General features: G+C 43.3%; 1 protein-coding gene across 3 annotated transcripts in view; it reads left to right on the top strand.

The window, feature by feature from the left end:
* Nucleotides 1-21,523, top strand: part of TSPAN4 (tetraspanin 4) — a 338,400-nt gene that overhangs the window by 134,871 nt on the left and 182,006 nt on the right. The window lies entirely within an intron of this gene.

The following is a 21,523-nucleotide window of genomic DNA, read 5'->3' as shown; positions in this document are numbered from 1 at the left end:
GCTTAAGCAGCTTATAATGAAATACAGAGTCTGTTACTTCAGCTGCTTTGAGGCCATTGCAAATCAGTTGTTGGATTTGATGTTTCTTTGGGGATATGAAATGAATTGAGTGGCTTCTGGATGGTGGTGTAGTGAGTCAGGCGTTCACTTCATGAAATGTCCTGATATGATCAGAGCTTCTGGGAGACAGACTTAGCAGGTATGCCAGTGGCTGTATCGCACCAGATGCAGCTCAGATCACCAACAGAGATTATGATAGGCCAAGCTGGGGGTGATTTATCAGATGCATCATTGAGTAGGTGCTGCTGGTTCTAATGGGGGTCGTAAATGCAGATGATGGTAGGACCCTACATGAATTGTCCTGCAGAGCTGAGAGAGGTGGCAGGCTCAGTTCTCTCCCGATAGCTGTGATCCCTCATAGTGCATGTGGAGTGGGGAACTGCCTTGGTATGCAATTGGCATTGTGTGCTGCAAGATATCCAAGTCTGGGCTAGTGGTTGGGTGCCTTCAGTAGTAGTAGACTCGAAGTAGTCTCTTTAAAGAGCAGATGCAAGCTACTTAAGAGAAGGCAAACTGTTTTTGATACATTGAAAACACCTGATTTGTCCCTCCCAAGGGATAGGAGAATATAAAGTTGGCCGAGAAAAATACAGCCCTCTTGGGTGCACTGGTGTGGGGAGATGCTGGCAAACTCTGCCTCGTACCACCCCTGTCAGGAAAGTCTGCCATGTGGTTGAGCCTGGAGCTGAGCATACCTCTTATGTTACATGGGTGCTTAGGTCAATTGTGGCTAAACGTGTCGCCGGTGGCATTATACTTTGGAATGTGCTTTTGTGAGATCTTGGGCTTCCTCTTGGCTTCTTAGATGGAAGCAGCTGTGCATGAAGTATTAACACCAGCAAACTCTTGTCACAGGCAGCAGGTGCACAGCGTATTTCCCTTGCCTGGCAAATTTGTGTCTTAATGGTGAAAGTTGGAAATAGCGCTGCATTCGTTCCCTTTGAACTTGTTGGGTTTGATTTCTCCAGACTCTCAACTAATATGGAGCTTGACATCTATTTCTAGAAGTCATAATTTCCCTTAACTTACATTGTTTAATCAGTGATCCAGTGGGTGCGTATTCTGTAGTGAAACGATTTTTATTACAATCACTTCTGTGAGGGCAAGCATTAGCTTTCAAGGCAATTAAAAGATGAGCTCACCAGTATGTAGAATTGCCTCTTGCTTATTACAGTGACAGTGTTTGCACAGGCTATTTTCTGTTATTCCCCGCTGCCACCAAAGCATTTCCTGCTAGTAATTCCTGCTAGTCCCCAGCAACCTAACCCCATAAATTCCCCTTTTCCTTCTGTTGATGGGAGTCTAAGCCAAATCAATAGGGATATTCAAGTCTGGCCTATGGATAAATGAGAGTTGAGCGTGCTGTGGAAGAAAGCAGTTATTGCATTAGAGGAAAAATGCTAAAAGATAATCTGCTAGTTATGTAGTATGGAAATTTTCAGTGTCACTCCAGCAGTAGAGGAAAGAGCCTGGTCACATGGGATGTATCATCAGCATGCATTGGATGAAATATAAGTGCAGCTGCCGCAAGAGGAAAAGGTATGCTGTTGCTGATGTCTTCACTCTCTATTCCTGCTTGATCCAGACTAGCAGCAAAGTGATGAGCAGTAAAATGTATGTAAAATAAATGAAGAAGAAACTGCTGAGATACAAGAGCTCTGTCTTTATTCCTGCCTTTTTTGCTGCTCATTTGAGTAGTCTTTCCTTATTTGTACCTCAGTGTTTTTATATGTCAGATGTCCATAACAATAATGACCTATCTTAAAAGCTCCCAGTGAGGGGTGTTCATAGGATCCTGACACACAATTTTTTCTACATTCTTCACTGCAGGTTAGGACTGAGAGAAAAAGAAGCATAATTGCTACCAGAAAGGTGAGCATCAGGGATTTTAAATGCCTTCTGAAGTATTTTAGAGCTGCCTCTCTGTGGTGCTTTTACAAGGGCTTGAGGTCAGACTAGATACCAATTTGTACAGTTCTGTTGTGCTCTTTCCCCAGAAGATCTCAGTGCTCTGTAAACAGCTGTCATCATGATTTTAGGCCCTGGCTACTTACATCTGTTAGCCTTTTGAATCTCTCGTTCTCACCAAATGGAAGAGCTGAGTCTGTGATGAAGCATTCTCTCTCTTTCAGTTCTTATGGTCACTGTGTCTGGTGTTCTACAGGTGCTTTGTGAGGAGGAATGGCTGAAAAATCCTGTGATATTTTTATGTTTTTAAACTCCACAACTCTGTCTGATCTATGGTGGTGTTACTTCTCTGCAATTTATAGGTCGTACTTTTGCAGAGCTATCAGCACACAATACTTCTAACTTTGTCAGTTTGTACTTTATATACATCTCAGGTCAACTGAAGTGCATCCATTTATAGTGATTGATACTCCTTTGGGCCTGGTCCCTCATTCTACAATCTGGGTGTGAAGGTTTTCCACCATATATCTTCGTTCTTAAACATGACTGTGTAAATAGTCTGTGCCTGTGTGGCCATATTTAAACTCTCTAAGTCCCTTCTGTGACAAGCGATGTACAATTTGTAACCATGTTTTTGTGTTTTTGTAAAGTGTCTGTATACGTTTTCCCCCAGTGTTTATTTCTTCTGAAGTTTCTCATGCTGCCTGTTAAATGACTTAACTCTCAGTAATAATAAATTCCTCATTTAATACTTGAAATGCAGTCCAAGATACAGTAGGTCCATCCTTCGTCTCTCAGACAGCCTGTTGTTTTCTTCACACTCTTCTTCCAAAACACTGGTGCTTGTAGTGCTTCACCTCCTGCCTTGCTCCTAATATACAGCCTGATTCAACTCATATAGCTGCCTTACACAGCCCTAACTTTTCCATAGATCATGGGATCAGAAAAGAATTTGAGTCAGAAGTGGCTGATAGGTCAAAAACATTGCTTCAAGCAGGGCCAAGTTTGAAGTTATGTTGGATTGCTCACTTAGGGACTCTTTAAGTCCTAAATGCTTCCTTCATCCCCACAGAAGGAGCTTCCCCTTATCTCTGGTCCCTGTCCTAATGTTTGACTAGTGATTGCCCCCTTCCTAACACCTAGTGAGAATTTCCCTTATTGCAAAGTGGTGGTCCTTGCCTCTCTTGCTACCATGCAGCTGTGAGATGGGTCTGGCTCCATCTTCTCTGTGCTTTGCCCTTATGTGGCTGAAGGCAGTACTACAATCCCTTAGCACTGGGCAAGCTTAATTCTCAGCCTCTCATTTATCAAGTGTAGTGTCAGCTTCTTATTCTAACTGGCCCCCCTGTGGTCTGGTACCAGTGTGATAAACATCCTGTTTGTACTGTTTTTTTTCCCCCAAAATTCGTTTTGTATCTTCATTTTTAACCCCAGTCTTGGTAAATATTTGTAAATATTTGTTATCCATTTATTTTAGTCTATCTTCCAGGCACTATTAATCATTCTGCAAAGCTCAGGATCAGGAAATACCTTAGTGATGCTCTTTATTTGGAGTCCAATATGATGCAACCTTAGGGGGCTTGTTTTTCAGAACATGTTAAAATGCCCTGCAGATACAGTACTGAATTTTACTGTCCTGTCTTATTGTTTATTTTCCCTTTTTCTCTCTGCAGAACGAAAGGAACTAGGGGAATGTAGTGTATTTTGGTATAGTGTGTGGTTTATTTCATTCTGTGTTTGTTTCTGAAATTCTAATCTGTTATTTCTGTGCACGTTTCTTGAAATTTCTTTGTTGAAAAGAAGGAAAGAACCCAGCTGGAGTTTTGGGACTCCCACAGTGAATTTATGGGATTTGGGGAGTAAAATACTCTTTCTTGCAAATTGAGACTATTTCCTTTGAAATTCCTTGAAAAACCTCAACGAGAGAATGCTCCAGTACTGCTTTTGAACCAGCTTTTGGATGAGAAGGCTTTAAGGAAGCATTTTCTGAATGATTTGGACTGAACTCATCTTTTAAATTGATTTCTTGGTGCTCCAGTTCTTAGTTCAGCCTTTTCTAGGCATTCTCCTGTGCTGCTGTTGACATAAAGTTTGGAAACCCCCAGGTGCTACTGTGCTATAGTGAAGGCTTGCCAACACAGCAATTTTGTCCCAGGGTGGTAAAGAGTATTTTTCAGGCTTATAGGTATTGTTATCCTGCTTCTTATCCACTGGATGGAATGTGGTTTGTAAATACCAAAATGAAGGCATACTGTTGTTCTTATTCTTCCTCTCCTTCTATATCCTCTTCTCTGTGTTTTTCTTGTTACAATCCAAAAGTCTTTCTAGCGTTCTAAGATGCTTCTAGCTACAGATGCTAAAGGTGTGTCCTATTTGACCAAAATGGAAAGGTCAAGTTGTTTTCCCCTCTGAAAGGGAAGGTATCCTGCAGGTTTCCAGACCAAACGGAATTATTGTCCTCCCCCATCCAAAAAGCACTTAAATGAAAATATGATAGGGGATAACAAAATTAAAATCTGCCGCCTGTACAGATGTCAGAGTATAGCAACATCAGAAAGGTAAACTGAAACAACTTCTTGTGATTGGCCCAAGCTTTTCTTTTTTAAAACAAAATAAAAGCAGCATTCCCTACCTCAACAATCAGCTACAAGAAGAGAAATCTTATTCTGCAAGATTACAGTTAGTTCCCAGCCCTGAAGCAGAGGCAGGCTGAAGTGATCTGTCATCTGGAGAGCCACTGTTGGAAACCTCTCTCCAGGACTAACCCAAGCTGATTCCTGTGTGCACAAAAACCCCAATGAAATTTATCAGAGCTGCAGCTGTGGAAAGCTATGGAAATTAGATTTGCCAGCCTAGAGATGACTATAAAGAAATGAAGGCATTTTAGTGCTGTCCCACTAAGGGTTGTGTCTGTAATGGACAGCTCTGGGTTGCTTTATTCAATCGCTTACTTCTGTAAGTAAGGTTATTATGAGCCTTGTTTGGGTCTGCAGTTAGAGTACCACAAGAAAGCTGTTCTACTGAATGTGTATTTTGGATAATCATTTCTAACTTAACAACTTTGGTCTTCTGATTGTTAAGGTCTTTTTATAGGTTCATCAAAGATTTCGTATGCGTCACAAGTTATATTAAACTACAAGGATAGAGTGCTAAAAGAGGGGCCTCATTTCCCTGAGCAGGAGCTGGTGGAGTTGTGTTTAGCAGAGATTGCTGCAGGGGAGACTGCTGCAGCTCAGCGTTAGTTTGCCTGGAAATAGCAGAGAAAGTAAGGTGAACGTGAGCCAGCAGTGTGCCCAGGTGGCCAAGAAGGCCAGCAGCATTCTGGTTTGTATCAGCAATAGCACAGCCAGCAGGAGCAGGGAGGTGGTCCTCCCCCTGTACTCTGGTGGGGCTGCACCTCCAGTGCTGTGTTCAGTGTTGAGCCCCTCACTACAAGAGGGACATTGAAGGCGCAGAGCATGTCCAGAGATGGACAGTGAAGCTGTGAGGGTCTGAAGCACAACTCTGGTGGAGAGTGGCCAAGAGAGCTGGGATTGATCAGTCTGGGGAAGAGAAGGCTCAGGGGAGACCTTATTGATCTCTACAACAACCTGAAAGGAGGTTGTGATGAGGTGGGGATCGGCCTCTTCTCCTGCCCGACTAGTGAAGGACTAGAGGGAATGGCTACAAGTTGTGCCAGTGGAGATTTGGGTTGTATTATCAGGAAAAATTTCTTATCAGAAAGAGTGGTGAGGTATTGGAACAGGCTGCCCAGGGAGGTGGTTGAGTCATTGTCTCTGGAGGTGTTCAAGATACTTTTAGCTGTGGTAATAAAGGACATGCTTAGTGGGAAAATATTGGTGGTAGGTGAACAGTTGGACTGGATGATCTGGTCGTTTCCAACCTTCGTGATTCTATGATTCTGCGAAGTTAGTGTGCAAAGCCTGATTAACATTTATTCTAGTCTCAAAGAGGTGTATCTCAAGCAAGGTGTTGTCCTGAAGTCCTGTGGTGTTTCAGTGAAGGGAGAACTGAGGGTCAGCATGAGGGCTCTGTATTGCAAAGTGCAGCTACTTATTCCTTGCCCTAAACCAGACTACTGCCACGTCTGCATTTTTCATGTCACAGGATTCAGTGTTCAGGTAGGGCTGTTTCATTATGTGGCTCCCTTCCTGCGGCCAACGTGAGAGGAAGGAAGGTGTGTTCTTTTTTCCTATCAGCACTTGTTAACAAACGTCTGAAGTACTTTCATCCCCTGTAGTGCTTCAGAGAAAATATGCAGACATAATCATCTCTTTCAAACAGTTGAGGGATCACTCTGATACATATTCCCAATCTGTATTATTAATTGTTGGTCTTCTCTGATACTGCAGCTTAGTTGTTAAAAGGGAGGAGAGAAGGGGTGTGAAACTTAACTTGAAAATACGATCAGACACAATGTCCTCATGCAACTGAAAAGCAAGGAGGAGTAATTCACAGCCAGAATATCAAGGACCTGTAATCTGGCTTCCTTACTCTATAAGTTGCTGATGACTTTTTCCAGTTCCAGATGGATGAGTAAGGAGGGATGTTGGAAATAAGTTCATGGTTCCATTGTGATTGGAAATCCACCAAACAACCCATGGAATGCTGCATCCCACAGGGAGATGACAGATGGCTTCCCATGGTCTACTATTAAATGGGAGGATGAGCAGAACCTCCTAGCAGCTTCTAGAGCAGCAGCCGATCAAAATAATGCAGGTGAGGATCCCTGGAAGCTAGTGGATTTGAAAACTTTTTCCAGGTGTGTTTCCAGCTAAAAGACAACCTACTGATGATGTTTATGGGGAGATTGCAGCACTTGGACTTCTGTTGTGTTTGGTTAAAACAAATATGGACATTAGACAAAGCTGGAAGAAGAAATGTTATTAGCACTGTAAAACCAGGCTGTCTTCTAATAACAAACCTTCAGTCAGTTTTCTGAAAAATTATTTTGTAACTGGGTGAGATGCTTAGTAATGCTAATGGATGCCAGCAGAGGGCATTTGGAAACTTGGCTTTTCTGCTCATTGATTCTGCTCATTTATTTATCTTCCCATCAATGGGAGCCCCTGTTCAGCTCCTGTGTGAGGCTGCTGTCCTGCAGGGCTTGGTGGCCTCTCTGTTTTTTGTTTTGATTTTTTTACTTCTGGTTTTTTATAATTAATCTCCAGAATATCATCAATAGGATACGTATTTCAGAGTACTCTGCAGGTTAGCAGCAGTATCAAGGCAGAGAGTTTTGAATTCTATCAGAGGGGAGTATTCGGGTGTGAGGTAGATAAAGGCCAGGAGGAAGAAAGTGACAAAATGGTTTATTTTCTGTTTTTACAATGCTAGCAGTCTGAAGCAGAAACAGCCTGACTTGTGAAACGAATGGTCATATTTAGAAGTTAATTACACCTGTTGTTTGCCCCAGGGTACATTGTGTGGTGCAGTACAGAACAGGTCTCTCCTGTTGAAGAACAGAGACCGTGGAGCAACACTGCAAAGGCACTGGAGAATGAGCACATTTAATAATCATGCTTTTCTGTTCTTGGGCTTTGAATCAAGTAATTGCAATCCATCAACATCTTTCTTCAGGAGGATTTCAACAGACTGTTAAAAAGTTAGTCTCAAGAATGGTTTGGCTGTTTCTGCCCCAGTTTTATAGAGTGGAGCCTAAGGAGTTGGAAACAGATCCATTTAGATATAAAATCTAAACAAGCACAGGAAAGTTTCACTGTGTTTTGCATAAAGTCAATAGTAAAACATATCAGAAGCGGCAATATGATTCAGATCTCTGAACTGAGCATGCTCTGTTTTAGTCCACAGTCAGAAATTAACCTTCATTAGTGCTCCTGGCAAGCTAGACTTGCTGCCAAAATGCAGGGTGTCCTTGTGAAACCAGCTGCCTTGCATCTCTCACTTAGCAGTAAGATGCGTGGCTCCAAACCGTCAGGCTATTCAGGCTTTGAGCTTTTCTATCTCCTCTGAAAGACATTAATGAGATTTAGGGACATATTTTCTTTAAGCTGTGTGGAGATGCATTAAATGGGCCTGTTCATGGTTCTTTTGTTAGCTACCATGCATGCTGACGTATTACAGGTTTGAATTTTAACATGAATGGTGGCTTCCTTACTGAGCTTATCAATTCCATTTAGGGAATGGTTCCTTTAAACCTCATTTGTAGTAAGATATGATTTATGCTGTCAAATATGATTTATTAAATATGTGTTGATAAAGTAGATGGAACAAGATCTTTCTGGGAGCAAAAAAATATATTGATGTATAACACAAGTGTCGGTAGCAAAGATGGATGGAAAAAAAAGAGAAGTTGATATATATTTCATATGTATTTCACTTGCTGTAACATCTGTTAACTAAATCCACCTGACATGTCCTTGTATTTTGTTGTATCCCTGTGGCAGAGCTTCCCTTTGGCCTTCTGCAAATGCTAGCTTGTTAGTGAATGTTAGTTCATACTGCAGTGCTTGCACGCGTAAAAGCATTCATCGACTTGCCTGAAATAACTTGCAGAGCCACTAAACTTCATTATTAACATTTGGGTGGTTGGATTCAGAGGTGTTTGCACCGTTTCAGCCTGGATACCTGTCAGCTATAACAAGTGAGCTCTTCCATTGTGGAGTCTTGTCATTGTGCTGGAAAACAACTTATTCCCTTCTCATACACGCTTGAATAAGTTGAGAGAGGCTGTTGGGAAAGAGAAGAGAGAGCAGGGCTTAGGGTGGGCTCTGCTGTGAAAGAAGCACAGAAGAAGAAAGAATTTACTCTAACCTTTGACCAGTGGTTCCAGTGCTGTAATTTTGCATCAGCATTAAGGGAATGCAATGGTTACCGGTATGGAAAACTGTGTGTTTAGGAAATGTACAAATCCAACGGAATTATTTGCTTCTACTTGAATGGCTAGTGACTGCTTTTGGGATGTGAGGTGCAGTTTCTTTAAGCAGAGCTAAAATATTCCCTATATCTTGACACTGTCTGTACCTTTCCTTCTCACTATCATCATCTCTCACTTATACTGCATCAGTGAACTATTTTAGGATGGTGCTGGGAGTACTAGAAATATGGCAGCCTTCCATTTCCATTTGCGGGCCTGTCTCACAGGAATCAAATCAATACACAGGTTGTAATACATATTGTTCTGGCTGAGGTGAGTTTTCATCCAGCCAGTGCAATGATTGAGCACAGCGCAAATAACATTGGAATGACTAGCCACGTGTAATTGCTCCTGTAGTAAAAGCGAAAGACACTTTAGTGAAGACTAGTTGATGTTATAATGGTAATTAGCATGAAGGTTGACCTCTTGTTCAGAAAAGCTCTTTCCCAGTGCTTATTGATATTAAAAAGCATCTTAGAATGCTTTATGTATCCATGAGTCCGTGTTATTTCTCTGTGCTTGTGCTCAGATGTCAGGTTTGAGTTCTCATTATCATTATGTTCTTATTACTGTGGCACATCCATCTCCAGTAGTGTTGCACTGATCCCTGGAAATCTCGAGGAGCTGTGAACTCTGTATTAATATTCAGTGGGAGATGGTCTGAGATGAAAGGTCTGGAGAAACCACATAGGAGCACAGGGACTGAATGGACTTCCTGTGCTGAAGGTCTTGAGAAGGGTGGAATTAGGAGTGTGATTTCTGACTTCAGTCTACTAGCTTAGCTAATTTTGGGGGGACAGAGTTGTAGTCCTTCCTGTTGTTTCATCTTCAGACTGATTCCCACCTTTCCCTTCCTTTATTAGCAAAAGGCCAGACCTAATGGTCTCATTTGGCACATCTAGAGACACATCAGTTTTTTCAAACTATGCAGGTGGAGCATAGAAGGGCAGCTGTCAGTAAAGTAGCTGCAGATGTCTACTATTTAGCTGTTTCACACCTATGGGGAGATGGCTTTAAATTGCACTGCAAATTATGAGCTTTCTCAGAAATTTGCCTCTTCGGGTTCATCAGAGTTTGACTTCACTGACTCCCACTGAATTCAGTGGGTACAAGATTGGCCCCGACTGGGAAAACAAAAAAGAACATTTGAATTTGAGACTAAACACTCACTGAGCTGGCAAATCCCAGTGAGAGCTGCAACTTTCTCAGGGCTGTGGCTGCATGGGTCCCCAACTCGGAGTTGTGGTGCCTCCTCTTCTCCTCTCCTGTACTTTGGGGGAGCAGAAGTTTCCATGCAGAATTACACTGTGCCTCTGTCCTGGCATGCACCTTGCCAAAACACTTCAAACACTATGTAACAGGGCTTACAGGTGATGATGAACAACCTGATATGGTAATCTCAGAAGCAATGGGAGGCTGCACAGAATGTTCACTCAGCGGCAGGGTCCTGCCACCCCTTTGCCTGGAAGGGAAAAATAAATCTAAAATTCTGGCTTCTGGAATGCTGGCTTGAGTACAGACTGGCAGGTAGCAAATAACATTGTGAAGTGACCTCTGGCACTGACAGGCTGCTCGGCTGAAGAGAGAAGGGAGCCAGCGGTGTTCAGAAGTGGAGGAGCGAGGGGCAGGCTTTGTTGTGCCACTCGCAGTTCCTCTGTGCATGCTGAGCCCCGGTGGCAGCTGGCTGTCCAGTGAGTCTGGTGACAGCTTGGAAGAAGGGGACCTCACCCGTGCCAAAGCCGTATGCTTTGCACAAGTTCAGCCGTGGCACTCTACCAATTCAGAAAAGCACAGCCTCGACTCAAAGGAAGGGAGAAATGCAAACAAATCTCGGTGCAGCTCAGAAATGCTGCTGCAGATCTTTTCCATGGCACCAGGACAGAGAAAGGCAGCAAGCTTCTAGGGGAAAATAGCCCAACAGTTGGTTTGGCTGAGATGTAGCCCCTGCAATTTTAAGATGATCAGCTGGGTTCTCGCTTGATGTAAACCCATGCAATGCTTTCAGTTGTCTTGCAGAGGTCAAGAGTCTTGCTTAGCCACCTGAATCGTGGCCAAGGTGCATGATCCTCTGACGGGTTCATTTAAAACTTGACAGCTCATTAGCACATGGCACTAAAGCAGTTCTGGTGCTGGGGAACACAGCTTCAGTGCACCCCTCGGTAGGGGTTTGGTCTCTGGTTCTAAAGAAGGTCCCAGATCAGCTCTGATGAACTCCCAACCTAAAAATGACACATGTTCATTAATATATGCATTGATTCTAAGTGTATGTACTGGAAATATTTGCAGAAGCTTCTTGAAACCTCCTAAAGGCCCAGAGAATCATCCAGTCAAGGGAAAGAAAATGCTAACTAATACAGATAACGACATCTGATGAAAATAACAAATTGCAAAGCAAATGCAACGATTTTGTGACTGAAATATGTTTTTCAAGTCAGAAGATTTTCCCACACGTAGCAGGGAAGCGGACACCTGACTTCCACTGAAACCAGTCTTCCCTATTTAATACATTCACTGATCCTCTTTCATAAAAACTGCTACACTGATAAAACCCAGTGATCTCAGAGATCTGTGAACAGGAGCGCAAGACCTTTCATCATCATTACATGCGAACTAATTGGCTACATTTAAAGTCTGCTTTGTAAATACAGGGTTATCATTTATTTGTTGTCTAATGAATTTTATTTCTTCTGTGATGCCAGAAGCTGTTGCCATGAATGCTACAAAATGCTGATTTACTTGCTGTCAAGTCACTCACTGGGTATTTACTATCCTGAAATCTGTGCGTTTTCATCTCTTCTGTTTGCCTAGAAGGGAGATGAGCAGAAAGCAGAGGAAGCGGGAGTGTTGTTTTGTTTCCAAAAGCAGGTGAGTGCTGAGAGAGCGAAACAATGCTTTCCATCAGCTGCCGAGAGGGAAATCTGCACAAATACTTCTGTGCAGGAAAAAAACATTTGGCAAAGCTTGGTGGCAAGGGGAAAGAGCAACAACCCTTAGGGTTCCTTGTAGTAAGCACATGGGGGATTTTGGAGGCTGTGCAGTTTGGGGTCCACACAGTGTCCAGGACAGTGGGCCTGCTGTCATATCATGCGTGGATGGGCTGGATTTGCAGGCTGGCCCGTGATCTCTGTTGAGCACAGTGTGATAGAAATGGCCCGCAGCAGCCCTAGCAAGAGCTGATGCTGACACTGGCTTCCATTACTACTTCATCAGGGCCCAATGTAGTCAAAAGAAGTCCCAGATCCTCTTTTTTTCCAGCTTTCCTGGAAGGATAGTTGTGGAATGCAGGTATAGTTAGGTTCTTTATCCTCTGGGATCTTTTCCTTGCAGCTGTGATCCTGTAGCCTGCAGTGCTGTCCTGGTGGTACACTTCTCTGACAGCTTTGCCTGTTATGACAGCAGCACTGCATGTTCCAGAGTTTCCTCCTTGAACAATGTGTTTTTAAATCCTACCATCAAGCAGTCTAGTTCGCTAATTGCCAGAGTTTGTCATGCCAAGTAATTAATTTCTGGACAGCATTCAGATACCTCTTCAAAGACTACGGAAGTTAATGCGTGGAACTGCATCTCTTCTGCCCCGTTGCCTGAAGAATAGACTCAGATCTTACCTGTTCAGATATGCCAGCAGCCATCAGCACTGTAGGTTTGGTGGAGAATTTGAGATTAGGACCTCTGTAACCTCATCCCACAGAAAAATCTTGGCCAGCCCTGCTGATAGCACAGGGATTTACTCACAGCTGGCTGGGGTCAACCATGGGCATCCTTCTAGTCTCTTCAACCTGATTTTATAAGCTTGCTTATTGTATACTAACACCTCTGTCCTGGAGGCATTGAGATGTCACAAGCAGCTGTTTTAAAACTGTGTGCTACCTTTGTGCTGTTCTGATTCACAGAGTCACAGATTTGCAGGAGTTGGAAAGGACCTCAAGAGATTGAGTCTAACTCCCCTGCTAAAGCAGTTCCTTACAGCAGGTTGCACTGATAGGTGTCCAGGTGGGTCTTGAATATCTCCATAGGAGACTCCACAACCTCTCTGGGCAACCTGTTCCAGTTCTCCATCACCCTTACAGAAGTTCATCTGCACGTTTGTATGAAACTTCAAATGTTCAAGTTACTCCTTGTTCTATTGCTACATACCACTGAGAAGAGCCTGGCCTCATCATTTGCCTCCTCCTTCCCTTTAGATATTTATAAACATTTAATCATATTTCCCTCTCAGCCTTCTTTTCCCCAGGCTGAACAGACCCAGGTTACTCAGCCTTTCTTCATATGGGAGGTGCTCCAGGCCCTAGGATTTCCTGTAACAACTCAATGAAGGCAGAATAAAGCACGGCTCTCATTGGAGTTGAAAATGAGCTTAAATCGTGGCAAAGTTGTTGAAGTCCATTCCTTTGATCTGCTTTCAAACTGAGTGGAAATAGTCCTAGGGATACAACAAAATCTGCATCCACTTTTATGGTACTTGAAGAGTAGAGAAGCAGGAATCCAGAACTGGAAAGTTTGTTAGAGAAATTAAACTATTATCAGAGTCCATACGTGGATGAATAAAGAATAAAACACACTGGAATTAAACTAGTAAAGCCTTGTAGTGGCTTCTGAACCCAGCCTTCTCTGTTATGTACACCTCTTACTAAATACTTTCTCCTGTGTCTGTCTGTAGTTGTGTGTCTTTCCCTGCAGTACTTTCTAGAATTTGGAAGCCCTAAGTGAGATGACTGCTGTTACACTCTGCTCATCACTTCTGATGATGAGAGCTGCTTGTCTTCAAACTTGTTATCCTCCACTAAAGGAGACAGCCTCTCTTCTCTTGATTACTCTCCAGCAACTTCTGATTGACCGCAGTTCAGATGTGCCACATTTCAGATTTAAGAGAGCACCTAGAAGTGCAGTACATTTTCATAGGTGATGAGTTTAAAAAAGTAAAAAAGAGATGGAAACAGGCTTTGTCCTGAAAAGTGAAAAGTGTGGTGATGGGAGGAAGACAGAGAAAAAAAAAAAGTGTTTTTTTTCTGTCTATGTGAAGAACTAGGAAAACACAGATTTCAAGCTATACAGTATAATCACAGGTAGAGTCTGGCTTAATTTCTGCAGCAGCTGCCACATTTATAAGGCTTCTGGTTTACTGGCAGTGTCTTGTTCTAATTCCCAGTGTGAGATGTGATCCCCCTTCCCTCACCACTCAGTGGCTCTGGCCCCATGTGGCTCCCATCCCAGCCAGCTTTCCGTGCTATTTGCACATCACCACTTCTCAGAGGGTTAGGATTATGGCATTGTGTATTATTTTATCTGGCTTCTTTCTAAAGAGTCTCAACATTTTGCTAATTTGGATGTAAAATAGCATATGGGTTCCATGCACTGATTTAACAGGTAAGGCCAGGCAATTTTGACATAATCTCTTTGACGAGGCTGGTAAATCCCACCTGGTGTTTGGCAGAAGCAGGTGAAAGCTTGTGAGTTGTTATTTACCTGATGGGAAAGCGGCCATCAGGGAGTGTGGCCAGGTTGAGTTCCAAGCAGTTATCTTGAGAACCGCTGGGACTCCAGGAGGAAGAGAGGATGCTTTTGAAGTGAGGTGTGTTTATGAGATTCAATGAGCTGCAGAGACTGGACTGTCCCAAGGGCTGGGGAAACGGGAACCTCTGGTGTAATTCCCCTGATCTGCACATTTTGTTATGTGGATTTTGTGATTTTAAGCTTAGGATTGAAAAGACTGAAGACCTTTTAAGAATGGATTTCATTCTGCTGACTGTTGTTGTCCACAGATGTGGAGCCAGGCAGTGTGTGGCAGACCCTTCATCAAGTAATTAACTCAAGTTGTCAAGCTGCAATCAGCAAACTGCTCTCGCACTAAAATAATAATGATAAATTCCTCTCATCTGAAGCTGTCAGCTTCCAGCTGCATGAGACTCGAGTTTGCAGTGGGGGAAAATCAGATTTGCACCACCATCTCATGAAAGCCAACTTTGACTTGGTTCCCTTCTTTGCAGAGTTTGTGATTGCAGGAGCAGTGAAGGCCAGGCACAGACCTGCCGTTGCTCAGCACGGGGCTAACAGCTGCCGTCACACCGGTTCCCGACAGCGAGCAGCCATCATTCTTTGTGGAAATGCTCCCAATCACTTCTCAGCTGACTTTGTAGTGATCTGATGCAGAAATCATTTTCTTTAAATGTGAATCTACCTTTAAAAAAATCCTCGAAAATATAGCACAGCAAACAGACTGCTTAGAGGTCAGACCACAGAAGAGATTGACCTTGCGTTTTTAGCAGGTTAACATATGTGAGGGCTTAGATTGAGCAGGATTAAATTTTGCACAGGTCTTGTGCCAGATGTTTCCTACAGGGCAGGAATATCTGAGATCCTGATGAAAACCGATACATTGGCTTTAAATCCAGAATCTCAGTCTAAGCAGAACAGGTGAGGACTTTGAAGCTTAACCAGATACTTTGTAGGAACCTTTTCAGTGAGAGCACTTGAATTCAAACATCTAATATCTCTCATTCCTTATCTTTAAAGGACTTGCATATATCCTTAGTTCTGTTCAAGCAAAGCACTGTCATTAAATTTAAATACCACCATGTGCTGTAACAAATAGAGATGAGTTTAGTGTTGTTTTGGCCAGCTCAACTTTGCTGAATTAGAGCCTCTGTGTTGTCATTTGTGAATGAATTTAGGTACGTTTACGAGAAAGGTATCACAACTCTGTTGCCGTAAAGTACAGGTGCCTTTTCTTTCTCTGTTAGCTGTGCCATTCCATAGGGAAATGGTTTACTTACAGATTTTGACAGTGAAATATAAAGAGCCAGATTGTGGTGATGTGAACAAGTAAATACAGATATATGGTTTCCAGCGCGGATGATTCTCTTTCTTTTAAGAGAGCATTTTTATTCAATGTGTTATCGCTATTATGCTCACTAATATATCTTCTAGGAGTAAATCCTTGGCTGTGGTTTTAAATTGTTTACCTGTGTGTGTTATCTGTTTAAAAAAATATACTTGAGGGTATGTCTGAAGTTATGTCTGACTTGAGGAGTGTTATGAATGCTGAGAATGGCAAAGCAGAAAGGCAAAGCTTGTGCTCCTGCCCATAAATTTTTTTCTGATAGTAGAAGCTCCTCTCTTTTTGCTTGAATGGATGTGGAGATGTCAACAATAAGAGATCCACTGCTATTTGCTGTTAGCATGTGGGATGATAAAAGCCCTACAGTTCTTTACAACATCAAGGAAAAGGGATAATGGTTGATAATATATAGATATGCATTTTCTGGTTGCATTTTCTTTGTGCAGTTCCATTCCATTTTAATATTAAACATTTCATCATCACGTCATAGCGTCATAGTATCATAGAATGGCCTGGTTTGAAAAGGGCTGTAATGATTATCTAGTTTCTAGACCCCTGCTATGTGCAGGGTCACCAACCACCAGACCAGGCTGCCCAGAGCCACATCCAGCCTGGCCTTGAATGCCTCCAGGGATGAGGCATCCACAGCCTCCTTGGGCAACCTGTTCCAGTGCCTCACCACCCTGCGTGTGGAAAAACTTCCTCCTAATATCTAACCTAAACCTCCCCTGTCTCAGTTTAAAACCATTCCCCCTTGTCCTATCACTATTCACTCTCATAAACAGTCGTACCCCTCTTGTTTATATGCTCCTTTCAAATATTGGAAGATCATCTATTGTTTTTGTTTATTATTCCTCTTCAAATACTCTTAATTTGCTGCAGTCTCTTTAATATTTCAGTTTCAATTTTAAGCTCTCTGGCACAGCTTACATTATAAGAAATGCCTTCTGAGTTGGTGTGACAGTACTTATGTGTCATAAAATATAATATCCTTTCGCTAATTCTTAGAAGTTATTGGTTTTTTTTTCAAGATGAAAAGGAAAGCTGTTCCTCCCTTGGGGATCTTATTTTCAGTCCTTTTCAGAATCAAAAGTTTATTTATCTTTAAGGTAGGATTTTGGAAGGAGCCTAAGGGACTTAGAAGGAAGCAGAGGTCTCTTGAATCTGAGGAGCAAGATGGCAGCAAGACCCAGCAATGCCAGCAGCAGAAGTGACGTTTCTAGCTGCCCTTAGGTCTCAGTGTGTTTACTCAAATCTTCTGACTGCTGCTGGCAGGGGAGCTTCCTGCTCCATTTCCAGCCAGCTGAACAAACTTCTCTGGTTTTGGTGAATGCCCCTCCCTGCCAGTTTTGCTGGTAAATCTGAGAAGCATCAGCCTCAAAGACATGCTCAAGGAGCAGTTCTTTTTATTATAGTAGCTATATGCAGAGTCCAGCTCCATCTGCAGCCTTTTAGACGTTTCTCAGGCTTGTGTGCAGTCCTGCTCACAAAAGCGTTAAGTGCATGCTTACTATTGAGGTACGTGTATATCTCAATACAGTGAAAATTGTGGTTGAGCACCTTGTGGAATTGGGCTCTACGTGATGTGATTCTCAAACATGCTGAGCACTTGGAGCCCTGTGAGATCAGTGAACGTTGCTGGGCCTTCACTGCCTTGGGAAAGCAGCTGAAGTTACTTAGAGCAACTTATCTTTGTGTTTGCACCCCTAGCCCTGCTTTAAGGGTGCAAGGCAGGAACACAACCCATTTTGAATACTCGGGGAAAAATCCATGAAGATGTTAAAAAGCAAACACTTTGTAAGGAGCATTGATGAATCTTTGATTTTTTTTTCTTAAGTCAGTGTTTTGTTTGCCTCTGCTTTAAAATACCTTCTTTTCGAAGCTATCAGAGCTGTGTGTAGTTGAAAGATTTTTGTGCCTGATTGATTGCTTTATACTTGACAGAAAGATCCTGAGTGCCACGCATGTGTTTGAAGCGATGTTTCTTTGAACGTCAGCTGATCTCTCAGGTTAGAGAATGTAACCTGATTTTAAGAAAACTAGCACATAAATTGCATTTGTGCTGCTAAGACCTGCTGACACCGCAAAGATAGGTCCTGACAAAGGTTTTCTTTGGGCCACAGCTCATCTGGTACAGGGTGTCAGGCATATTCTTTATTTCTGTTCCTTCGTTCTTTATTACTGAGGGCATTGGCAGAAGCTCCTGCTTCTTGAGTTCAGCGGCTGGCACTGCTTATCTTTCATCTGGAGCAGTGATCCTCCCTATCCAGGACTTAGAAGTAAGCAGAATTTGCTGGGGCAGCAGAGAATCTCCTTACTTAAAAGCTCTAGGATTGAAAAAGGAAATCGTTAGCAAATAATAGGGTTTCAAAAGCACAGAAAGCACAAATGGAAAAGGAGTTCTGTGGTACACAGGGTATAGGGGCCCAATCCCAAGTAAGTTCTTTACAGTTAGTTTTTGTTATTGTTAATTTGGACTTGACAACGTCTCACCTGCATACATGGGCACTCTCATTACTGTTTGGACGTGCAGATGCTCAAATATGAGTGAAGAATGCCTTTAGTGTGAGTCGTGCATGTATCAATACCAATATGTATGTATTGGAATGTACAGCAGAAGTGATGAAAGTTATTATGTAGATGAGAGCATGTAAAAGGCAGCAAAGTTTCTGCACAAGTGACTTGTGCACGAGTTTAAATAAAGAACATTGGAAATCATACCCCAAATATTTTCTCTGTATCTGATTATGTTATTTCCATAGCAACTAATTGTTCCATAAACCAAAGATCATGACTTCAGGTGGCATGTGAGCAGAAGGAGATGAGCTATTAACTATGGAAGATCCTTTTTAATTCATGCAAATTTCCTTATTTGTAAAGAAAAAAAGAAAGAAAATAGAGGGGGGTGGGGGGAGCACAAAACCCAAACTACCCTAAGTCTGCTACGTAAGTGAAATTGCTTCTGAAGGAAGTCTTTGTCAAAGTTTTGTTGGAGGCATTAGTAAATTTTTAAAGAAGTTGCAAGTGCGTGCAGCTGTGAATACCTAAAGTTCTTTAGGTTTTGTTAGCTGAAGAAGTCTGGCTTTCTCCTTCACAAAATCCCAGGGTTGCTGAGGTGGGCAGGCCCTTTGGGTTGCTCTGACCCAGAGCCAGCTGCCCAGGCCTACATCCAGGTGGCTTTTGGAGATCTCCAAGGAGGAGATCCCAAGCCTCTCTGGGAAATCTTTGCCGGCAATTGGCACCCAAGCAGCACAGAAGTGCTGCCTGATGGTCAGAGGGAACCTCCTGCGTGTCGGTTTGTATCAACTGCCTCTTGTCTTAGCACTGGGTACCACTGAGCAGAACCTCCTCTGTCCTCCTTTCACATATCGATGGATGTAGGTGAGATTCCCTCTCAGCTCTACGTTGAGGCAAGACAGATCTAGGAAAGCAAACAAATGAAGGGCTCCATCAGGAGCGTGTTATTCTCTTCACCAACACCGCCAGCCTGGCCCTGAACTTTGGTTCACCCTCAGGTCAGAAGAAGAACTGTTCCCATTAGTCTTTGGAAGATGCATGTTTTTATAAAGCCTCTGAATTGAACCTAACCAAGCAGTAGCTGCTGGAGTGTTAAGAGCGTGTTGGGCAGGAGCCAAAAAAGAGAAGGGATTGTTCGCTGGGCATGTTGCTGAAGGGGACAGGCAGCTGCAAATGGTTTCGATTAGTGCTTTTCCATGGTGATCTCTGTATGCACCAGAAAGCAGGAATTAACCATTTGGAGTGAATTACTAAAGTGGTCGCCCTTCTGATTGTGATGCTGTAACCCCAGTGCTTTCCCCCTTTCACAGGAACATTTAATCTTAGCTGTTTTGTTGACTGAAACTATTGGGAGTGAATATAATCTCTCGTGCATGCTTTTGCAGCCCCCCCTTGTAGCAGAACAGCGCTGGCTGCCAGGCACATACCCTGCATTAACATGGTATATTTTAGTAGTCATTTCGAGCAGAATTTATTTTATTTTATGGCCCTCTTCTTTACAGCTTTTATGGGATGCTCAGGAGCAGGCTGCTGAGTGGGCTGTCTCATTGCAGGGCTGGAGCAGGTACAGAGTTTTGAAGACAATGACAGGAAGCATTAGGGAAAGCAAGTGCAACCATTAAGGACTAATGAGGACTAAATTAATGAGGAGGTGACCCAGTAACTGCATCAGTGCGACCTGAAGGGGACAGAGTTTGCATGTGTGACAGTGAGATGGTGGAACAGAAAGGGAAAGCAGCATTCAGTGGGTGAAATAAAAGGCTGATACAAAGTGGTATGAAAATAGGTGGTGGTTTGGGGTCCAGAAACACTGTGTGCCACTGGGAAAGAGGAGGGGAAGCTTTTGAGGTGTAAGAGGGAAAGAAGTAGAGCTGTTACAGCACACATGGTAGTGTGCCACCAAAATCAATGCACATTAAGCTGTGCTGGTGAGGCTGCACAGTGTTTGCTTCTTGTGTTGAGGAATCGATATGGATTGGCCCCAGGGTGGGAATACACAGATGCAACCAGTGAAAGGGTAAGTGGATGGAAAACAGAGGTGAACAGAAGTCACAAGGCCCAGGCTGGGATTTTAGGCTCAAACTACCAAAAGGTTATGTGCCTGCAAGGGCTTAACCTTCAGTGCCAGCACATCCCTGCCCCTTTTAACGTGCTGATATTAAAGTGAGCAAGAAGAACAGCAGCAACTCAAGGGCTGAATTCTGCACTGAAGTGTCCTTAAAAAGTTGTCAGTTCAGTGCAGTGTCCTCACTGTTGCTGGTGGAAAGAGGTAGGGGGAAATGTGCCCATTATAACCATGCAGGAACCCTGCTTACTGCGGGCATTTTTCTGCATCCGTCTGAAGAACCCCACTTCATTTAGAAGCAGCATTTGGAAACTCCTTGTCTCACCCCACATCCTGGCTTTACGGGGTATTCCACTTCTGTTAAGGATTGGATTTACTTGGGAATTGCTGTTTTCCTACCATAATGTCACGCTGAGTGATTTCTACGTTTTCTCTTACCCAGATAGGTTTAAAAGCGAGCTGCTCATGAACTTCTAGATATGAAGTGGACAGTAATTATGCCAAATTGGAGTTTGTTACATGCTTGCAATACAGTGGGCACCCTTGTTAAATAGTGATTATGTGACCTGACTTTGTTGCAACACAATCTGCATAGAGTTGTGTCCAATTTTCACCATCTAATAGGCAAATTTGTGTGTATGCTGATAGGGAACAAAGAAAAAAAAGTTGAATTATTTTTGATGTTTTGCCAGACCAGTCCAGGACTGCACAGAGAGGAAGGCTGGTGGCAGACTGTCATTGGAAGCACAAGGAGTGCAGGGGAAGCTTGGGCTGAGAACAGCTGCTGGCTTTGTGCCCCAGGGCGAGAGGCTCCTAGCTGGGGACACCTTGCTTGCGGGACAGGGAGGCAGGAAATCTCTCCATCGTGGCCCTGAAATCGCTGTGCTTAGGGGTAGGGAAATGAAAGGCAGACACGTTAGGAGTCAGCCAGAGTTGCTGGAACAAATGGCCCGGGAGGCATCAGCCCGAGCTCTGCGCTCAGTCCCGAAGCTCGCACGAGGCTCGCGCCGTCTTTCGAGCTCGTGGAGGAAATGAAAGGAAATAATTAGGCTCCGGCTTTGCCGTTTGTAAATTAACAGAACTAGAGGGTGGCTTGCAAGGGCGAAGAGCTCGGGCTACGTGCAAACCCAGCTCATTTCACTTTTGCTAATTTGTTCTTAATTAATCGCTTGTCTGTGCCGATTTGTGCTGAGGCCGGCACGATGCTTCGATGCAAGAGCTCCGTTCCCACCGCGATTACTTCTCTGCCCTCTAAAGCCGC

Source organism: Meleagris gallopavo, chromosome 5 (genome assembly GCF_000146605.3).
Source record: "Meleagris gallopavo isolate NT-WF06-2002-E0010 breed Aviagen turkey brand Nicholas breeding stock chromosome 5, Turkey_5.1, whole genome shotgun sequence".
In the NCBI taxonomy this organism is placed as follows: Eukaryota; Metazoa; Chordata; class Aves; order Galliformes; family Phasianidae; genus Meleagris; species Meleagris gallopavo.
This window is presented reverse-complemented; position numbering and strand designations above follow the sequence as displayed.